We start from the raw sequence: 22,184 nt of genomic DNA, 5'->3' as shown, positions 1-22,184 counted from the left end.
TGAAGCCTACTGGTAGAAGTGGAGGAAATGATGGTGAGAAGATTGCTGAGAGTCAGTTATCCTGATCCCTGCTGGAGGGAAGAGGGCCCCAACCAGGGAAGTCCCGCAAGTCATTCTAGAGAGTCGACCACTGACATGCCTCTTACATCTTCTGCCTTCTCTCCAGCCCACTGCCAGCATCTGGGGCTCCAGGATTACACCTTCACCTGCGGCCAGGGTGAGCTCTGCCACTGGTATCATCTTACTTTCCCTGCTGAAAAGTTTCTCATAGCTTCCTAAGACTTCAGCACAAAGTCAGAATTTCTCACCAGGGCCTACAAGAATCGTCATGGTCTGCAGCTCCTCCTCTCCCCTCTCTAGCCCATTGCTCCTTCTGACACAGAGCACTTGACAGGCACTTAACTCCTCATTCCTCACCTTCCCCTGCCCTATGACCTTTGAAGACACCCAGTTTGTAACTTCAGCTTCCAACCTTCGACCTGCTCATATCCAGCTGACTCCTATTTGCTCCCTTGCTAGGCCATCTCTGTCCCTTAGGCAAGACGGGACCTGCTATAGTTCTCGAACTCTCCTCTTTCACTGTCTCCAAAGCTCTGTATGGGAACTGCCTGTTTAACATCTGTCTGCTGAAGACTTGTGTTCCCCATTCTATCCTGTTTGCTGTTCCTAGCACCCCTGAGTGTGGATGGAGACATGGACTTGTGTTAACACAAGTGATGAGAATCAAACTTGGGATTTAAAATGATTCAGACATGGATGAGTCTCCTCTTGCACACATGCTATCCATTGACCAAATAGAAGCCAGGGACTTGACAGCCCCTGGTCACGGCAGGATCACGAGGTAGAAGGAGCTTGGGTCCTTGAACGCCTGTGTTGAAGACTGCCTGTCAAATAAGTCCAACTGATATTACAGAAGCCAAGAATAATACAGCTCTGTGTTACAGCTCTATTTTATTTAGAAAATAGCAGCAAAATCCATCCTCGAGGCATGAGGGCATGCCAACCCAAAGACGCAAAGAGAAGAGAGTGGGGGAGCGCGCGAGTGCACAGGGGAGACAGAGAGAGACAGACAGACAGTGCACGCACGCGCGCGAGAGAGACCCCTGGCCCTTTGGCTCCTGTTTTTATACGTTTTTTCCTCCCCCTGGACCTGCCCTGTGTAAACTGGGCTAGCCAGGAGTGCTGTTTGTTCTACCTGAGGTCCTCACTCCAGTCCTTGGACCTTCCTTTGTTCTATTTTCGTGGGCTTTTCCCTTCCTTGTCTTTTAGCCACCGCCATTCTGGACTCCTGTTTCCTCTTCTAACTACCTAACACTCCCCCCTCAAGAGATGGGAGGCCCAATTCTTTGGGAATAGGGGCTTCAAGGTCTTTCTAGCTACTTTCTTCTGAACTGGGATGGTGAGGGGTATTGGGCCTCCCCCTCTTGCTGGTCTCAAGCCTCAGAGTCCTTGTAGCGGTGTCCATCTAAGCTTGTGTGATATTTTCCGTGGCCGGCTGTTATTTTATATATCCTTGTTGAACTGGCACTACATGTTGTAGCTTGACCTGTGCAGAGACAAAATGGGTCAGACAATTGGTAATACATGGAGCAATCATAAGCAACATCAATATGGTATAACAAGGACTAGTAGGGGCATTAGCCAATTCTGAATTCCCATCACCAGGATGGCTCAAGTCCCTCCTTGTTCAGGGATCAAAAGATCTATCTCCTGTCTGTTTTGGAGTACAACCCCTGCCAAGGGCTGGGTTTGGCTATTTAGAGCTGTCCTGAGAAATCTTATCACCAGAAACTAGATTTTGGGGGTGTTCATTACAATGGCACTCACAATGATATTTTTGGTAGCCAACTTTATCTTAACTAGCACAGCCCTGCAAGAGTATGGAGGGAGAATACTGGGTCTGCCCTGGTCACTTCTGCAGCCCCAGCACAGAGCACACATCTTGACACAATATGCATTTAATTGGAAGGGCCTAATAAGCATTTGTTGCATGAATGACAGAGAAAGAAATTAACAGGCCAAGGAAACAGATAGCACTGGGGGATGCAAACGTGATAGGATAAAACAAATTCAAATACAGAGAGTGTTCTAAGGGCAGCAGTACTTGAGAGAAGAGGGATGTCAGTTAGTGAGGCCCATAAAATATTCCAAGAGGACAAGCCCAGTTGGTCCATGGAAAGATAGAATCAGAGAGGAGACAATTTCTATCATTTTCTGTACAGCCATCACTCACTCATTAATGTCTTATTTCTTCCTCTCAGCCCGAATCTTACATCCTGACATGATCCTCCAGAGACAGGAAAACAGTGCACATAGTTTTCTCTCCATCATAAATACCTGAGCAACTTGATGGCTCAATTGAAAGCACTGAGGTGTAGGGACAATTTCCTCTTTCAGTGCCTGTGTAGACACACGCTTATGTGTGTATTTATAGTACGCATATGTATGTGTAGAATGAAGCTTGGCTCGGTAAAACTAAACTCATCTCAAATACACAATGTGGGCACATTTCCTGAAAGGGGAAAAATATCCTTCTCAGGATTATAAAATTTTATAGCAGGAAGGGACCTTCGGAACTATCCAATTTAAATCCCTAATTTTACGGTTGGAGAAACTGAGGCCAGAACAGCCAAGAAACTTGCTCTGGGTCCAACAGCTCCTTGTTACAGAGTCAGGCTGGTCTCCAGATACCCACTCCAGGGTTTAGAATTTTATTTGTAGGCAAAGAGAGACCAAGATATGAGGCCAGTATTAGTTTACTCATTGGCCCAGACATTAGACTTTAAGGGGTGCCTCATGAGTGACCTCAGGACCTAACCATATAGGGGTTCTGTCCCCAATGGTCAGTAAGACATGTAGAAGCCACACAGCTTCTCATCCAAGGTCCTCCGCTCTAGGTATTTTTCAGAGTCCATCGAAATCTGGCTTAAGCCCACTGGAAACCCACACGTAAAATGATTGTGGTCACCATTTTGTGAGCATTGGAATGTGTTCCAGAAACCGTGGAAAGCACGTTGCCTAAAGTTATTCCACACAGTTCTAACCGCAACACTGAAAAATAAGTATAGTTTAGTCTGTTTTGAGGCCAAGGATACTAGGACTCAGAGAGGCTAAGTAAGTTACACAGGAATACACAACTCAAGTAACAGAGCTGGGATCTGAACTCTGGTCTGTCAGGCTCCCCCTGGTGGCACTAGCAGTAGAGAATCTGCCTGCCAGCAGGAAATGCAGGTGATGTGGGTTCAATCCCTGGGTCAGTAAGATTCCTCTGGAGGAAGAAGTGGCAACCCACTCCAGTATTCTTGCTTGCAGAATCCCATGGACAGAGAAGTTCATGAGGCTGAAATGAGTTGGACACGACTGAGCACACACACTGTCAGGCTCCAGGGCTCGTATACCTTGCCACAGTAACACAGCCACTCCAACAGAAGACTTGAGAATAAAGTGAGATGTAAGGACAGACAGGGCTTCCCTTGTGGCTCAGCTGGTAAAGAATCCACCTGCAATTTGGGAGACCTGGGTTTGATCCCTGGGTTGGGAAGATCCCCTGGAGAAGGGAAAGGCTACCCACTCCAGTATTCTGGCGTGGAGAATTCCACGGACTGTGTAATCCACAGGGTCGCAAAGAGTCGGGCATGACTCACCGACTTTTACTCACCCACTCAGAGGACAGACAAAGCATCACCCAGAAGAGGACAAGACTAGAAGATATGTTCCTTGGTGAGGTGTCCAATTTGGTGTTGCTGACTCACATCTGTGCTTCCTCTCCCCTGGTGGTGGTTGGGCTCTAATAGCTGGCTCTCCTTCCTGCCTGCTCTTTTTTCCCCAAACCTGATAGGTCTCTAAACTATTTGCTACTCCACCCAGCAAAGTTGGTGTGAAATGCTGAGATGACATTTGCGCGTGACCCCATGGACTGTAGCCCACCAGGCTCCTCTGTCCATGGAAGTCTCCAGGTAAGAATACTGGAATAGGTTGTCAACTCTCTTCTCCAGGGGATCTTCCCAACCCAGGGATCGAACCCTCATCTCCTGTATTGCAAGCAGATTCCTTACCATCTGAACTACCTGGGAAGCCTGACTAAATGTGCACACAGAGTTTATACTCAGATCCCTAGCCCTGGAAACCATGTATACTTCTATGCCTCCCACCCGCCCACATCCTCCCCCGACAGCCTTCATGCTACCTGGATGAAAAACAGGACTGCCTCATTTTCATTTCCTGCTACACAGTGCATAGCACAGGGCTTGGGGAGGCATAATAAAATTTTGTTTTTTTACTATGCTGTCTAGAAAAAATATTTTTCTAAAATATCTGTTGTATGGAGAAGTGTTTGTTCTCTTTCCACCATGATTTTGTATGGTTTCCTCAGCAGAGTGTGTTTGAGTCAAATGGGAGTTTTGTCTTCTCTAGAACCATAGGCTCATTGTCCTGAAGCTTTGCTGCCTTGGGCAATGGCCCATCTCCTGTGGGCTCCACCGACACCCACTATAGCAGACCTCAGAGATACTGCAGATTTGGTTCCAAACCACCTCAATAAAGTGAATAGCACAATCAGTCAGTTCAGTTCAGTTCAGTCTCTCAGTCATGTCCAACTCTCAGGCCTCCCTGTCCATCACCAGCTCCCAGAGTTCACTCAAACTCACGTCCATCGAGTCGGTGATGCCATCCAGCCATCTCATCCTCTGTCCCCTTCTCCTCCTGCCTCCAATCCCTCCCAGCATCAGGGCCTTTTCCAATGAGTCAACTCTTCGCATCAGGTGGCCAAAGTACTGGAGTTTCAGCTTTAGCATCATTCCTTCCAAAGAACACCCACAATAGAGTGACTCAAATTGTTTTATTTCCTCACGCATATGAAAGTTATGTTTGTGCTCTACTATAGTCTATCAAGTGTGCAATCATTTTATGTCTAAAGAAACAACATGTGTACATATCTTGGTTAAAAAATACATTATTGCTAAAAAATGTTCACCATCAACTGAAACTTCTGCAAATCCAAATTTTTTGCAAGAGTCACACCAAAGATCAGTGATCACAGGTCGTGTAAGAAATATAGTAACAATGAAAAAGCTTGAAATATTGTGAGAATTGCCAAATAGGATACAGAGACACAGAAGTAAGCAGATGCTGTTGGGAAAATGGTGCCGATAGACTTGCTTGACACGGGGTTACCACAAACCTTCACTTTATGAAAAATGTAATATCTGTGAAATGCAATAAAGTGAAGCACAGTAAAACGAGGTATGCCTGTCCTTTTGGGTAAGGCCAGCCTCCTCATCCAACCTTCTGCACTCCAGAGTGATCCAGCGTCTCTGGTTTCCCAGATTTTCGATAAGTGATGTTTGCATCTGCCAGGACTGGGATATTGGCAGGCTTCCAAATAGCTTTCAGCAAGCACTAGGTTGCAAAAATATCATTTGGCCTGGAAACTGCTCATAGGACTGGTTGCATTTCTCAGAGTTTTTTCCACCACCCCTCCTCCACCATCCACTCATCCCTATCTCCCTCCCCAGACCCAGCGACATTCAGCATCAGTCTGAAGAATGGGTGTTTTTCTACATGAGTCGGCAGAGTTTTCATACACACACACACACACACACAGGACTTTCCACTCCAATACAGACAGATGGAGAAGAGCATGACCACATTCATTTACTGGAAACTGGGTGTTTGATTTTCAGTCCTTTTACCCCCATCTCCTTTTTCAAGTCTGACATAGACTAGAGGAAGACAGGATAGTTTTTAACCAGACTCAAGTTCTTGCGGATATCACAGCTGTGTCTCTCACTGGCAAGAACATGTGTGGGGTTCCTCAGAAAGTTGTTTGCAGGGATGGATGCAGGACCAGATGGAAAGCAGCTGGCACCCAAGGCACTGAATGGAGATTAGCTCCTGCAGCCACACTCATTGCAAGCGGGCTCTGGGCCCTAACTCTGACTTGTCCAGGAGGGCACGTACACAGGGCAACACTTCTGCATGCTGTAACAAGATCTCAGTGTCAGAAGCTCAACAGTCCACATCCTCAAAGCCATTTTGGTGCCCGATGGTCATACAGACAGCCACTACTGACCAAGTGTTATCTACCTTGTATAGGACAAAGTGCCAGGAACTTTGTGTCCCTGTATATCTTTATCTCTAAGCTTTACAGCATTCTAGGGTAAGCATTACTATCCTTGTATCATATTAGTAGTGAGGAAACTAAGGCTCAAAGAGGTTAAAAAAGAAAAAGAAGTACTCAAGGTCTTGAAAGAGGGATTCAGATCTAGACTATCAGGCTGTGAAATCTCATTCTTCCCACAACACCACAGAAACCTTCCCCCAAATGATTACACTGGGATCCAATCTGCCAATTACATGAAGGACTCTCAGTGGCATCTGCACCAGTGGGAAAAGCCACTCCTTCCTGTTTTCAAGTATGTATTGGGCACTCTGAGAGGTAAAAAAATAAAAGCCGAAGTCCCTTCCCAAAGCGAGGTCATTATCATTGACAATCCCAAAATAAACGAAACTTAAATAAGAAGTGCTACAAGCCACCTTTTGTCACACATTCTTAGGCCCACAAGGACCCTTAGAGGAAACCTTCAATACCCTGGTTTGGAAGATGAAGAATTGGTGGTCGGGTGTGAGGAAGTATGTTAGTCACTCAGTTGTGTCCTACTCTTTGCAACGCCATGAACTGTAGCCCACCAAACTCCTCTGTCCATAGGATTCTCCAAGCAAGAATACTGGAGTGGGTAGCCATTCCCTTCTCCAGGGGATCTTCCTGATCCTGGGATTGAACCCAGGTATTTTGCATTGCAGGTGGATTCTTTACCGTCGGAGCCACCACGGAAGCCTAGTGTGAGCAATGGCTTATGCAAAGTTATGCAGCGTTGATGGTAGTTTCTAAACAGAACGCTGGTGTCTGACACCATGTTCTCTTCACACCCACATCCCATGGGCTCTCTCATATCAAGGCTTTAAGAAAGGCAGCCTCATAGAACAGTGAAAAATGACTAAGCAGGTCTCCTGCTGAGGGATAAATGGCTGGCTACCTCTGGGTTTTCCTGGGTTCACAGTCCCCTGGCTGCTGTGCGCACGCATGAACTGTGAGAGCAGAGAGCATAGCATATGGTCGCTTAGACCTTCTTGACCACAGCGCAGCCCACTGAGGTTGCTGGGGAGTCTAGAGGAAGGTACACCTTGCTGTGTTCAGGAAAAAATTAAGAAACAGACTCCCCCCACATTGTAAATGTCATATCATGTTGGCACCTAATCAACACTTTGAAGCATTAGCATTGTTTTAATCACTCTCCTATTGGAAAACAAATGTTGCATGTATAATTACACTGCTGCATTGTACTGTACAAATAACCATGTAATGACATCGTTGGAATTTCTTGGTTCTTCATGGTAATGCCAAGTATAATTACCATGTAATCTGCCGAGAGCAAACAAGGTTGTAATTATTCTGTAATCCAATCTAATTATGGGGCAACTGGTTTGTTATTTGTGTTCAGAAGGAAAATATACACACAAAAGAGTAGAAGAAGAAACTCATTTTCTCCAATAGTAGGATGACAAGTGGTGGGGCCGGGGGGTGGGGGTGGGGGTTCGAGAGGACCCTCAGCTCTGCTACCATCTGCTCAGATGACAAGGTGCATGCTCGTCATGACTTGGAGCCCATGGTTTTCAAGGCTGACTGGATTGGTCAAGTGAAAAACTGACTACAAGGGCAAGTCCAAGTGGGAGTAGAAGAGTCCTCTTGGCAGAGCTGCTGGAGGGGAGCACCCGTGCAGTGAGATGGAGGATGAAGAAAGCCCAGCTCTCATAAAGGATCTCACCCACCAGCTTCTCCTATACCTAGGACATAGCTGGGACAGCAACATATAAATCTCTGTGACTATGTTCCCATTCAATTCAGGTGTGGTCTTTTTATGGTGGCTGCAAGTCTGGCTCTGAGCCTTACAGAGAAGAGCCAGGCAAAGAAGAGCAGAAGAATGGAGTGAACAAACATGGGAGCAGACTTTGGTAAGAAAAGTTCTCTGTGTTGCTTGGTGGGGGGTTCCACTGATTCACTAGGGCTGCTGTAATAACGGACCACACACTAGGTGACTTGAAAAACAGAAACTTAAATGTCACACCACTTTGGAAACCCAAGTTAAAAATCGAGGTGTTGGCATAGCTATGCTCCCTCTGAAGACTCCAGAGAAGAAGGCTTCCTTGCCCCTTCCTATCTTCTGGTGGTTTGCTGGCAGACTTTGGCTTCCTTAGCTGCAGGTGCATGTCTCCAATCTCTGCCTCTGTCTTCATGTCCCTTTCTCCCTGTGTTTCTCTTCAAATGGTGTTCTTTTTATAAAGACATCAGTCATTGTATTAGGGACTCATCCTATTCCAATATGACCTCATCTTAATTTATTACATCTACAATGAGACTTGTCCCCAAGTAAGGTCACATTCTGAAGTCTTCAGAATTCAAACTTCAATATATCTTTTTTGAAGGGAAATGATTCAATCCCAACAGGGACATCTAATGCATACATGTGAGCTTCCCTGGTGGCTCAGGCAGTAAAGAATCCACCTGCAATGAAGAACACCCGGGTTTGATCCCTGAGTCAGGTAGGTCTCCTGGAGAAGGGAATAGCTACCCACTCCAGTATTCTTGCCTAGAGAATTCCATGGACAGAGGAGTCTGACAAGCTTCAGTCCATGGGTTGCAAAGAGCTGGACATGACTGAGCGACTAACACTTTCATACTTGACATGCATTTATTTAGTATCTACTATATGCCCGGTGTCTTTTCATACTGTTCATACTATTCATGGGGTTCTCAAGGCAAGAATACTGAAGTGGTTTGCCAGTCCCTTCTCTAGTGGACCATGTTTTGTCAGAACTCTCCACCATGACCCATCTGTCTTGGGTGACCCTACATGACATGGCTCATAGTTTCATTGAGTTAGACAAGGCTGTGGTCCATGTGATCAGATTGATTAGTTTTCTGTGATTGTGATTTTCATTCTGTCTTCCCTCTGATGGAGAAGGATAACCTTTTGGAAGGTTCCTGATGGGAGAGGCTGACTGAGGGGGAAACTGAGTCTTGTTCTGATGGGCGGGGCCAAGCTCAGTAAATCTTTAATCCAATTTTCTGATGAAGGGGCTGTGTTCCCTCCCTGTTATTTACCTGGGGCCAAACTGGAATGCAAAGTCAAGTGGGCCTTAGGAAGCATCACTTAACAAAGCTAGTGGAGGTAATGGAATTCCAGTCGAGCTCTTTCAAATCCTAAAAGATGATGCTGCAAAAGTGCTGCACACAATATGCCAGCAAATTTGGAAAACTCAGCAGTGGCCACAGGACTGGAAAAGTTCAGTTTTCATTCCAGTCCCAAAGAAAGAACGCTCAAACTACTGCACAATTGCATTCATCTCACATGCTAGCAAAGTAATGCCCCAAATTCTCCAAGCCAGGCTTCAGCAATAGGTGAACCGTGAAATTCCAGATGTTCAAGCTGGTTTTAGAAAAGGCAGAGAAACCAGAGATCAAATTGCCAACATTCACTGGATCATCGAAAAAAGTGAGAGAGTTTCAGAAAAACATCTATTTCTGTTTTATTGACTATGCCAAAGCCTTTGACTGTGTGGATCACAACAAACTGTGGAAAATTCTGAAAGAGATGGAAATAACAGACCACCTGACCTGCCTCCTGAGAAATCTGTATACAGGTCAAGAAGCAACAGTTAGAACTGGACGTGGAACAACAGACTGTTTCCAAATAGGGAAAGGAGTACATCAAGGATGTATATTGTCACTGTACTTATTTAACTTCTATGCAGAGTACATCATGAGAAATGCTGGCTGGATGAAGCACAAGATGGAATCAAGATTTCTAGGAAAAATATCGATAACCTCAGATATGCAGATGACACCACCCTTATGGCAGAAAGTGAAGAAGAACTAAAGAGCCTCTTGATGAAACTGACAGAAGAGAGTGAAAAAGTTGGCTTAAGGCTCAACATTCAGAAAACTAAGATCATGGCATCCAGTCCTATCATTTCATGGAAAATAGATGGGGGAAACAATGGAAACAGTGTCAGACTTTATCTTTTTGGGCTCCAAAATCCCTTCAGATGGTGACTGCAGCCATGAAATTAAAAAATGCTTGCTCCTTGGAAGAAAAGTTATGACCAACTTAGACAGCACATTAAAAAGCAGAGACATTACTTTACCAACAAAGGTCCATATAGTCAAAGCTATGGTTTTTCCAGTAGTCATGTTTGGATGTGAGAGTTGGACTATAAAGAAAGCTGAGCACCAAAGAATTGATGCTTTTGAACTGTGGTGTTGGAGGAAATTCTTGAGAGTCCCTTGGACTGCAAGGAGATCCAACCAGTCCATCCTAAAGGAAATCAGACCTGAATATTTATTGGAAAGACTGATGCTGAAGCTGAAACTCCAATACTTTGGCCACTTGATGCAAAGAACTGACTCATTTGAAAAGACCTTGATGCTGGGAAAGACAGAAGGCTGGAGGAGGATGGGATGACAGGATGAGATGGTTGGATGGCATCACCGACTCAATGAACATGAGTTTGAGTAAACTCTGGGAGTTGATGATGGACAGGGAGACCTGGCGTGCTGCAGTCCATGGAGTCGCAAAGACTTAGACAAGATTGAGCAACTGAACTGAACTGATATGCCTGGTGTGTGATAATGGCCCAGTTTTTCTTTTCTTGATTATATGTGGCATGCATTATCTCATTTAAGTCTTTTACAGTGTTTGAAGTTGGTACTATTATTAAGCTCATTTTATATATATGGAGACTGAGGCTTAGACTTGTGGGAACCCAAGCCCAGCCAGACTCCAGGACCTGCATGCTGAACCCCATACCTAACCTTGCCAAGCCCAACATGGCCCTGGAACATATAGAGACAGAAGCCAAGGTACCTTCAGGGAGTCCACTGACCAAGGTCAAGTCACCATCTCAGAGCAACCCATGAAAGGGGGTTAGGAGGAAGTATTGCACTATAGACAGGGAAGTTTTCGAAACTAGGCATGCAGAAGAAAGAAATCAAAACTGGAAGATGGAAAGTGTGGTTAAGTGTTAGGATGGGAGGACAGGAGATATGCATAGTTTTATCATGATAGAGCTTATCAAGTCCTACCCCATGCTTCCAGGGCCATCCAGGATGGCTTGTTGAGTTGCTCCTATGGATGGTGGCTTTTGCATCTTGCCAGAACTCCTTTACAGGAGGAGACTCACTACTTTATTTTCTATCCATGAATGTGGTATCCAAATGTGGCCTCCTCCTTTGGGCACCCCTGGACAGGAGGGTCTAACCTTCCTATTGCCTTTTCTTCCTCACTCAAGGACTGCTTGTGAGCCATATGGCCCCTGGCCTCGAGAACTTGCTTCCTTTCTCAAGGTACTGAAAACTTTTGGAAGAAGTTACAGTTACAGTCTTAAAACAGGTTGTAAATTCTTTATTTGGGGACTAATCTTGCCAGGTTGGTCGACCCTGGTGTTGATTGCTTTTCTAACCTGACATCAGTTAATCCCCACTGCTCAGAAGTTAATCCCTTTGAGAACAAGATGAAAAGTGGTTTTGTGAGGCAATATTTAAAGGCCTACAAACAATATCACGCCTTTGCCTCTGCTTCTGCAATTTCTACTTCTGGAAAGGGTTCAAAAACCTGTTTGTGTGAATGTATGTGAAGAACTTTTTATGGCTGATCTTGCGAGATGATACTTTGAGGAATAATGTAGAAGTGCTTATACATTAAGGCAGAAGGCACACAGTTTATGTGTGTTTATCAAATATGGCACAGGCAAAGGGCAAACAACAGCTAGTATGGGAATTTCAAAGGCTGTGGAAATTCTGGAAAAGATTCTCTAATTGTGAAATGTCAAGGGGAGTGGGTGGAAAAAAGCCTTTAAGAAAATGCTCAGTAAAAACTGATAAATGTTATCAGTTGTTACATTCTGGGCCCTTGACTCATTGGAACTGTACTGTGAGATATTATAAGTAATATATCCCCTCACCTTCCTCACACTCACAATAATCCATGTTGGCATCAGTGACTCTATTTTACAAAAAAAAAGAAAGAAAGAAACTGAGACTCAGAGAAGTTAACTAACCTACTGAGAGTCACATAATTACTATGAGATAAATGCTGAGATGAAAACTCACATATGATTCCCAAGCACAGGGTCTTTCACCATCTGCTGGAAGCTACATACTTTTAGAGCAAAGACAAATACTGCATATCTTATGGCTGGAAATGAGTGTCTTGCTTTCATTTGCCAGATGACCTGTGTTTATTTTATCTGACAGAGTCCAGCTCAGAACCCTCTACTTCCAGGAAGGCTTCCTGGATTAGACAGAATAAAAGAATGGATTAATAGAATTAAAATGTCAGCACTCATACAAACGTTATAGGTCATCTTATTCACTGGCTTTCAACTATGTTTGAGGAGTCCTAGAGATTGTGCTGGGCTTCCTGTGTAGCTCATTTGGTAAAGAATCCACCAGCAATGCAGGAGACTCTGGTTTGATTTTTGGGTTGGGAAGCTCCCCTGGAGAAATGATAGTCTACCCGCTCCAGTATTCTTTCTTGGAGACTCCCTGTAGACAGAGGAGCCTGGTGGTCTAGAGTCCATGAGGTCACAGAGTCAGACATGACTGAGTGACTAAGTATAGCACAGCACAGAGGTTGTACTTAGTGTCCTTAGGAATCACTGGGATGGTGGCTGTGGATGAATGATGAGGTACCTAGGGGCTGGAGATTCAGACTATTTTATAGGTATTTGTTACATATTTAGGACTTCCCTGGTGGCTCAGATGATAAACCGTCTGCCTACAATGTGGGAGACCTGGGTTCGATCCCTGGGTAGGGAAGATCTTCTGGAGAAGGAAATGGCAACCCACTCCAGTACTCTTGCCTGGAAAATCCCACAGACGGCAGTCCATGGGGTTGCAAAGAGTCAGACATGGCTGAGCGACTAAACTTTCTTTTTCTTTACATATTTACACTTAACGTGTTGAGCTTCTTTCATAAAATTTCACTTGAAAAAGAACTCTATAGCTGAGATTAAAAAAATAATAATCAATATATGCTGGAGTTTGAAATGCACCATTATTGTCCAGTGTTCTTTTTTTATAGATTGTTATTGTTTAGTCATTAAGTCATGTCTGGTTCTTTTGGAACCCCATGGTCTGTAGCCTGGCATGCTCCTCTGTCCACAGGATTTCACAGGCAAGGATACTGGAGTGGGTTGCCATTTCCTCCTCCAGGGAATCTTCCCAACCCAGGGACTGAATTGGAGTCTCCGCTTTCCAGACAGGTTCCTTACCACTGAGCCACTAGGAAAGTATAAATACAGAGAGGGTAATTTCCTTCCTCAAAGTCACAGTGATAGGCAGTATCCTGGAACCCAGGTCTCTGAGTTTCAATCCAATATTCTTGTTAATAATCCATCTTTTTTCCTGACTTTGTTCCAATGAGATCCTGACACTTCTTTACATAAGCAGATATATGCACATGTATATAGGTATGTAGGAGAAGGCAATGGCACCCCACTCCAGTACTCTTGCCTGGAAAATCCCATGGACGGAGGAGCCTGGTAGGCTGCAGTCCATGAGGTCGCTAAGAGTCAGACACGACTGAGCGACTTCACTTTCACTTTTCACTTTCATGCATTGGAGAAGGAAATGGCAACCCATTCCAGTGTTGTTGCCTGGAGAATCCCAGGGACGGGGGAGCCTGGTGGGCTGCCGTCTATGGGGTCGCACAGAGTCAGGCACAACTAAAGCAACTTAGCAGCATATAGGTATATGACATGAAAAATATGAAGGTTATATATTTATATGTATTTAATCAGCTCCTGTGAACCAAGCTGTAAATTCTTTGAGAACTTGGACCACATCATATCTAGAGCTTTTGATTCTCATTGCCCATGAACAGCCTAACTCAGGGACTCCCTAGAAAAGGAGTCACTTCTTGTGATCTTTATATTCCCATTTACTAGCAAGATGACAGGCACATGAGAGCTCCTGAATAAATGGTTAGAGAATGAACAAGTAAATCTGACTACCAGTTCTCAAGTCTCTGTTTAAATAATTCCAGTGACAATGAACTCACTACCTATAAAACAACTTATGTTCTCTTGAATAGTTCCGTGTGTTATGTTGAGTAAAAATCTATGCCCCAGTAGATTAACAATTAACAAACAAAATCCAACACTGTACATTATGATCAAATTGGATTTATTACTTAAATGCAAAGTTGGCTTAGTATTTTAAAATATATAATATCATTCATTTCATCAACAGACCAAAGGGTGTAAAAACATATTTACATACCTTTATCCAGAAAAGTATTGAAAATAATAATTCTTATTATTGGTAAAATCTCAGTGAATTAAGAATAGAATTAAGCATCTTTAAACAGGTAAAGGGGTCCTACAAAAGAGTAAGTCTACAACAAACCTCATCCTACATGGGAAAACATTAGAACAGCCCTCTTTAAAGTCAAGAACAAGTCAAGGGTGCCAACTTTCAATTCTATTCAATAGTTTTACAAGACAGAAAGCCAGCATATTACAGGGCCCAAAAGATATTAATATTGTGAAGAAAAGTGCAAAATATTTTATTTGAAGACATGATTAACAACACAGAAGATCCTAAAGGATCAGTGACAAATATAGTTAACAAGTTAATTTAGCAAGGTTGTGGAATATAAATTCAATACACAAAAAGAAATTACATTTCTATGTACTAATGATAAGCCTTTAGAAAATAAAATTTTAAAAATAATACCATTTACATTAGCACAACAGATACTTTCCAGAAATAAAATGTATAAAATGTGTGTAAGACTAAAAGACTCGAGACTAAAATCTATAAAATCTGAAGAGAAAAATCAAAGGAGAATATGCTATATTCATGGATTAGAAGGCTCAGTGTTGTTAACGTGTCAATTCCCTTGGTGATTCACAATCCAAATAAAAATTCCAGCAGGACTTTTTTTAGAAATCCATAAGCTAATCACAAAACTTATATAAAAATGCAAAAGATCTAGAATAGTCAAAAATATTTTAAAAAAGAAGCCAAACATACATTTTTAATGGGCAAAATATTTGAACAGATATGTCCAAAGAAGATATGCATATATCCAATAAGTACAAAAAAAAAAAATGGTCACATCATTAGTTATCAGGAAAATACAAATTATAATTAGGTATAATTTTGCATTCACTGGAATGACTAAAAGTAAAAGATAAAAGGCTATAGTGACCAAAAAAAACTATAGTGACAGAAAGTACAATAGTAACTGCTTAGAGCTGAGAGAAAGGGATTGACATGCGTAAAGGGGCACGTATTTTTAACTTTTGAGGATGGTGAAGGTGCTCTGTGTCTTTACTATGGTGGTGGTTAGATGGTTGTATACATCTATGAAAACTCATCAAAACTACGCACCTAAATGGATGTGTTTCATTGTATATCGTGGAAGTGCTCTGTACTCAATCGTATCTGTCTCTTAGTGATACTTTTGGACTTGGCCCACCAGGCTCCTCTATCCATGGGACTTTTCAGGCAAGAATACTGGAGTGGGTTGCTGCTTCCTCTTCCAGGGGATCCTCCCAACCCAGGTATCTAGCATGCATCTCCTGCATCGCAGGCAAATTCTTTACCACTGCGCCATTGGAGAAGTCCCATTGTATATAATACATTGCATTAAAGTTGTTTTTTAAAATACCAAATTGACTCTAGCAAGTGTTGGATGTAAAATAATTGAAACACTTATACTTTGTTGGTGGAAGTACAAAATGGGACAACTGTTTTGGAGAATCCTGGTTTTATTATTATAAAACTATAAACATAAAAGTACTCTTTGACCCAGAAAGACCACTCCTGGGTTTTTATCTACAAAAGTTGAAAATAGACATCTTTAAAAATACTTACTCCAAATTAGAAACAACAGAACAGATGAATGGGTAGACAAATAGTGATATATTCACTTAATGAATTACTACTGAGTAATAAAAATGGACCAGTAGCAAATACACAGAATCGTGAATTAATCTCACAGACATAATATTGAGTGAAAAAGCTAAACACAAAACAGTACACATGATATTATGCCTTTTATATAAAATTCCAGAACTGGAAAAGATTTATGGTTATAGAAATCAGATTAGAAGTTGTCTTGGGCAAGAACAAGGGATGTGAGATGCAAATAGGCAAGAAACTTTCTGGAATGATAGAAATGTTCTTTATCTTGACTAGAGTGGTGATTACACAGGTATCTTCATTTGTCAAAACCATCCACATAAAATATGTGCATTTGATTGTATATAAATTTATAACTTAAAAATTGTTGAATAAAAATATACTGGAAAATAGGAAAAATATTACCACTATTTGAAAATGTTGCATACTACAAATAAAAGAAAATATTAGCAAGATAACTGGATATTAGATCAACTTTCAAAAGTTAATCCCATTTCTATACAACAGCAACAGATATTTGGAAAACTAGTTTATATAAAAGATCTTTAATAGCAATGACCTTTAAAGTACCTGAGAAATATTTTAACCAAAGATGTGCAAGACCTGTATATAGAAAATTTTCAAACTTTACAGCAAGATGACCTTAAAGAAGAGCTAAATAAATAGAGCACAATACTATGCTTATGACTAGAAAGACTTAACACTATAAAATGTCTAAAATTTCCCAATTGATCAATAATTCAATGGAATTGAAATCAAAAGTCCAAAAGTCCAAGTTTTTATGAAACTTGACAAAGTTATTTTAAAATAGTAGTATAACAGGACAAGGAAAAGAATAAGAGAAGAGGTTCTTACCATAACAAATATCAGGACTTCTTGTGAAGCCAGGGTAATCAAAACAGTGTGCTATTGGCAGAGGATAGACTAGCTGACCAGTGGGACAAAGACAAAGCCCTGGAAGAGATCCATAAGTATATGGGACTTTGATATATGGTGGAGCAGTGGCACAGATCAGGAGGGACTAGTCAATAAATGGGCAAAGTGGTCATCCACACTGCGGAAAAAAGAAATTGAATCCTTACCCCACACCACTCCCAAAAATTGGCTCCAGATGATTGAAGGACTTAAATGTCAAAAGGGAAATTTTAAAGTTTTAAATAGGTCAATATCTTCCTGACCTTGGGAGTAGAAGAAGGATTTCTTAAGCAAGGCACAAAGAATCATAAAATTTAACAGGAAACATAGACCACATTCAAATAAAACATTTCCATTTACAAAAAAAAACAAACAACCTTTTTTAAAAAGTGAAAAGACAAACCACCAAATGAGAGAAGATATTTGCAACATATTTAGCTAGCAAAGGATTGCTGTCTAGAACATACAAAAATATTAGGAGAAAGACAAATAATCCAGTGGAAAATGGGCACTACACAAGTATTTCACAGGAAAAAATACAAGTGGATGATCAACATCCAAAGAGATACTCAACCTCATTGACAACCATGGAGATACAAATCAATACCACAATTGACAGACTCAAGAAAGCTGAAGCTACAGAGGGTGGATGAAGAGGCTCTCTGGAACACTGCAGGTGGGAGAGGGAGCTGGCATTGTCTTATAAAACTGAATATTCACATACCTTATGAACCAGTTCCTCTCCTGGGCACATAAGAGAAAAAATTGCACATGCACACAAAAAAATGTGTAGTAGTATAATATGATATGAATGAATATTACTACACTTTTTTTTTTTACTCTTTGTGACCTCATGGACTGTAGCCTGCCAAGCTCCTCTGTCTATGGGGATTCTCCAGGCAAGAATACCGGAGTGGGTTTCCATGCCATCCTCCAGGGGATCTTCCCAACCCAGGGATAGAACCCAGGTCTCCCGCATTGCAGGCTGATTCTTTACCATCTGAGCCACCAAGGAAGCCCAAGAATACTGGAGTGGGTAGCCTTTCTCCAGGGGATCTTCCCAACCGAGGGATCAAACCCATATCTCCTGCATTGCAGGCAAATTCTTCACCACTGAGCCACCTAGGAAGCCCATACCAAGGATTATGAGGGTCCAATTCTAAAATCCAAAAGTAATTTTCATCTTTTAATTAATTTTTATTGAAATATAGCTGATTTATCATAGTTTGTTAGTTTCTGCTGTAGAGCAAGGTGAATCAGGTATACATGTACATATGTTCACTGTTTTTAAGATTCTTTTCCCATATACATCATTACAGAGTATTGAGTAGAGTTCCCTGTGCTATACAGTAGGTCTTTATGAGTTATCTATTTTATATATAGCCGTGTGTTTATGTCAATCCCAATCTCCCAATTTATCCCTACTCTCCTTTCCCCTTTGTTAACCGAAGTTTGCTTTCTATATCTGTGACTAGCTCAGTTTTGTACCATTTTTTAAGATTACACATATAAGCAATATCATGTGATATTTGTTTTTCTGTCTGACTTACTTCATTCAGCATGACAGTCTCTAGGTCCATCCATGTCACTGCAAATGGCATTATTTCGTTCTTTTTTCTGGCTGAGTAAAATCCCACTGTATATATGTACCACATCTTCTTTATTCATTCACCATCAGTGGTAGGTTGCTTTCATGTCCTGGCTATTTTAAATAATGCTGCAATGGACATAGATGCATATATCTTTTCAAATTATAGTTTTCTCCAGATATATTCCCAGGAGTGGGATTACTGGATCATATAATGTTAGTTCTATTTTTAGTTCTTAAAGGAAACTCTGTACTGTTCTTTATAGTGACTGCACCGATTCACATTCCCACCAACAGTATAGGAGGGTTTCTTTTTCACCATACCTTCTCCAGCATTTATCATTTGTAGATTTTTTAATGATGACCATTCTGACTGGTGTAAGACGATAATTTAATAAAGTTTTGATTTCCATTTCTCTAATAATCAGTGATGTTGAGCATCTTTTCAAGTGCTTTTTGGCCAGGACAGCTAGGTAGGAAGTGTGAGAGGCTGAGACTGGGATTTTCAGTTGTGGTTCAACCACTATTACCAGGCATGTCTCTAGGTCCCAGTGTCAGGATGATTGAACTGGACGGTGGTTTTCAAACTCGCTTAGCAGCAAGATACTTTTCTCGAAAGGAATTACAAGTGGAGTCGGTGATAAACACCAAGCTTCTCTTCTTGCTGCTTAGGGGGAGGGGGAACTGAACCAGCCTGGAAGCCATGGGGGAGAGCAGCTGTGGTAACAGCCAGTGGAGAAGGGAAGTGATCCCCAAATGCAAGAAACTGAGAGAGTGGATCAACCTTCCAGGAAGAGCTCAGCCTTCTAGGGCAGGGCTAGTTCCTATTATCACTATCAGTAATGAACAACTGCAAAATCTCAACAGCTTACAATAGCACACATTTATTTTTCTCTCACATGAGTCTGTATGTAGATCAGCTGGATGGGGCCCTGCTTCATGCTACTGCTGCTAAGTCGCTTCAGTTGTGTCCGACTCTGTGTGACCCCACAGACGGCAGCCCACTAGGCTCCCCCGTCCCTGGGATTCTCCAGGCAAGAACACTGGTCAGATGCAAATATGGCCTACATGTCTCCACTCTGGAACCATGTTCTTCTCTCAGCAGACCACAGGCTCACAGCAGGGCCAGCTGCATGAGGGGTCTGCAGCACCATCCCTGCTCCTCCAGGCTGTCACCTGGCCAGTCATGGCCAAGCCCCACATCAATAGGACTGGAGGTATACTCCATAAACTTCACTGGGAGGCCCTGCCAAGCCTAGTGGCCTTGGGCCTAGTTATGTCATTATGTAACAGGGAGGAAGTGATGAATTGAGAGCAGATCATGCAAACATAGATGCTGTTTCTCATATAGAAGGGTCCAGTCTGCTCCATTGCACAGGGCAGACCTTCCTGGAAGAGGCCTCCCCACCACTATTAGTCTGGTAGCAACTACTGGAAATGTCAGTATAGTTGGTATCTAAGAAAGTGACTCTTTTTAAAGTATGCTTTCAGAACCTAAATCTAATGAAAGTTTTTTTTCAACTCTTGGATGAAATGAGTTCCTTATTGGATCCAGCAGCTGCCCCTGGAAAAATACTTGCTATCTGGGCCATACTTTGAGGCCTAAATTCTCCCAGCTCACAGTAGAGCTACCCTCAGAGCCTTTTACAGCCTAAATTAGGCCCCCTCCTCCAAATTCATATGTTGAAGTCCTAACCCCCAATATGACTCTTTTTGGAGACAGGGCCTCTGAAACAGTTGTTATTGTCAGTCACCAAGTCATGTCCAATTCTTTGTGACCATGGATTGCAGCATGTCAGCCCTCTCTGTCCTTTACTATCTCCCACAGTTTGCTCAAGTTCATGTCCATTGAGTCAGTGATGTCTTCCAACCATCTTATCCTCTGTCATCCCCTTCTCCTGCCTTCAATATTTCCCAGCATCAGGGTCTTTTCCAAAGAGTCAGCTCTTCATATCAGGTGGCCAAAGTATTGGAGCTGCTGCTTCAGCTTCAGTCCTCCCAATGAATATTCAGGGTTGATTTGGTGATTACACTGAAATGAGGCCATTACTGCTGCTGCTGCTGCTGCTGCTAAGTCGCTTCAGCCGTGTCTGACTCTGTGCGACCCCATAGACGGCAGCCCACCAGGCTCCGCCGTCCCTGAGATTCTCCAGGCAAGAACACTGGAGTGGGTTGCCATTTCCTTCTCCAATGCATGAAAGTGAAAAGTGAAAGTGAATTTGCTCAGTTGTGTCCGACTCTTTGCAACCCCATGGACTACACCCTACCAGGCTCCTCCATCCATGGGATTTTCCAGGCAAGAGTACTGGAGTGGGGTACCGTAGCTGCCAGTGTCCAGCCTCAGTGGATCCAGGATAATTCAAAGCAGGGATGGAGTCGGCATCCTAGCAAAGAACTTATTTAATTACAGATATAAAAAGAGATTAGAAAAGGGTAGTGTAGTAGGAAATACTAGTGAAGAAGAGAGGCTGAATAACTTGGTTTACATGGAAAGCCAATAAAACTCCAAGACAAGGAGTTTGCACCACCTACGTAGGCCACCGGCACCCACTTGAATAGCAGAGGGTGCTCTGCCTTGGGCTCCCTCTCACATGGGTCTTAGAAGCCAGGGCAAGTAAGTAGACATGCTCCAGATGGGAATTCAGCCAGAAAAGAAGAGAACGAGAAAAGACCACATGGGAGAAACCAGTCTTTCCAGGAACTGGTCCGTTTCTTTATTTTCCAGGGCCACTTTTATACTTATAGTTATACATAGAGATAAATGTAAGAAACAGAGTCACGCAGGGTCAGCTGCTCCAACCCTTACCTAAAGACAGTGTTCTCAGTATATCTTTGTTCTTACAAGGGTCTTACATTTGTTTTACAATATCTTCTGGTCTGGAGACCGATTAACATTTTATGGCCTCACCTTTCTTTCTATTGATAAAGGTTAATCGATCAGAAAACTTGTTTCCCCTTAAGGTCTATTTAGTCTTAATATAGTGATAAAGTTACATTTTTACATAGCAAGGACACAGTGATTTATAACAAAGAAAGAGGGATACAGTGATCTATAACAAAAGAGAAAATTCATTAACTCAAAAAGTCTAGTATTGTTAACATCAAAACTACTATATTTCTTTTTCTACATTCCAATTACATTGATTAACATATTCCCAGGTGCCTAAGGATATGGAGGCCTGGCGGCAATCATTAACTCAGCAATGAAACCCTGCACCAACATGATTTCTAACCAACTTGCTAATACTATACTAATAATTTTCTAACTTCTCAAAAGAATCTGTTTTTAGAAAGTTTAAAGCATCTCGTGCCTCTCACGGTTGGGAGGCTGTAAACAATCACATGTGGCTGGATAATCCTGTCAGGCAGGCTAGAGAACCATCAGAGGAGTTTTTGGACTGAAACACACCCAGGAGATTTATTAACTGGAGTCCTAAGTTAACTCCTTTACAGAGAGAGGTGGTGGGGGTTAGCCCCCCGTAACATCAGAAGTAGAGGTGAAAGGCATAATGCAGCAAGGCAGGCAAACTCTGGTTTTTGGGGCAGATGCACGAGCAGATTCAGCGAGGCTCACTTAAGGCCCGACTCGCCTCTGCCTGTCGAGCCCCTTAACCTCATGACCTTTGCCACGGGCGGGACTCCTCATGCCGGCTCCCAGCACATAGCCTTCTCCAAATGAGGTCATTAAGGTGG

This window comes from Budorcas taxicolor, chromosome 2 (assembly GCF_023091745.1).
Source record: "Budorcas taxicolor isolate Tak-1 chromosome 2, Takin1.1, whole genome shotgun sequence".
In the NCBI taxonomy this organism is placed as follows: Eukaryota; Metazoa; Chordata; class Mammalia; order Artiodactyla; family Bovidae; genus Budorcas; species Budorcas taxicolor.
This window is presented reverse-complemented; position numbering follows the sequence as displayed.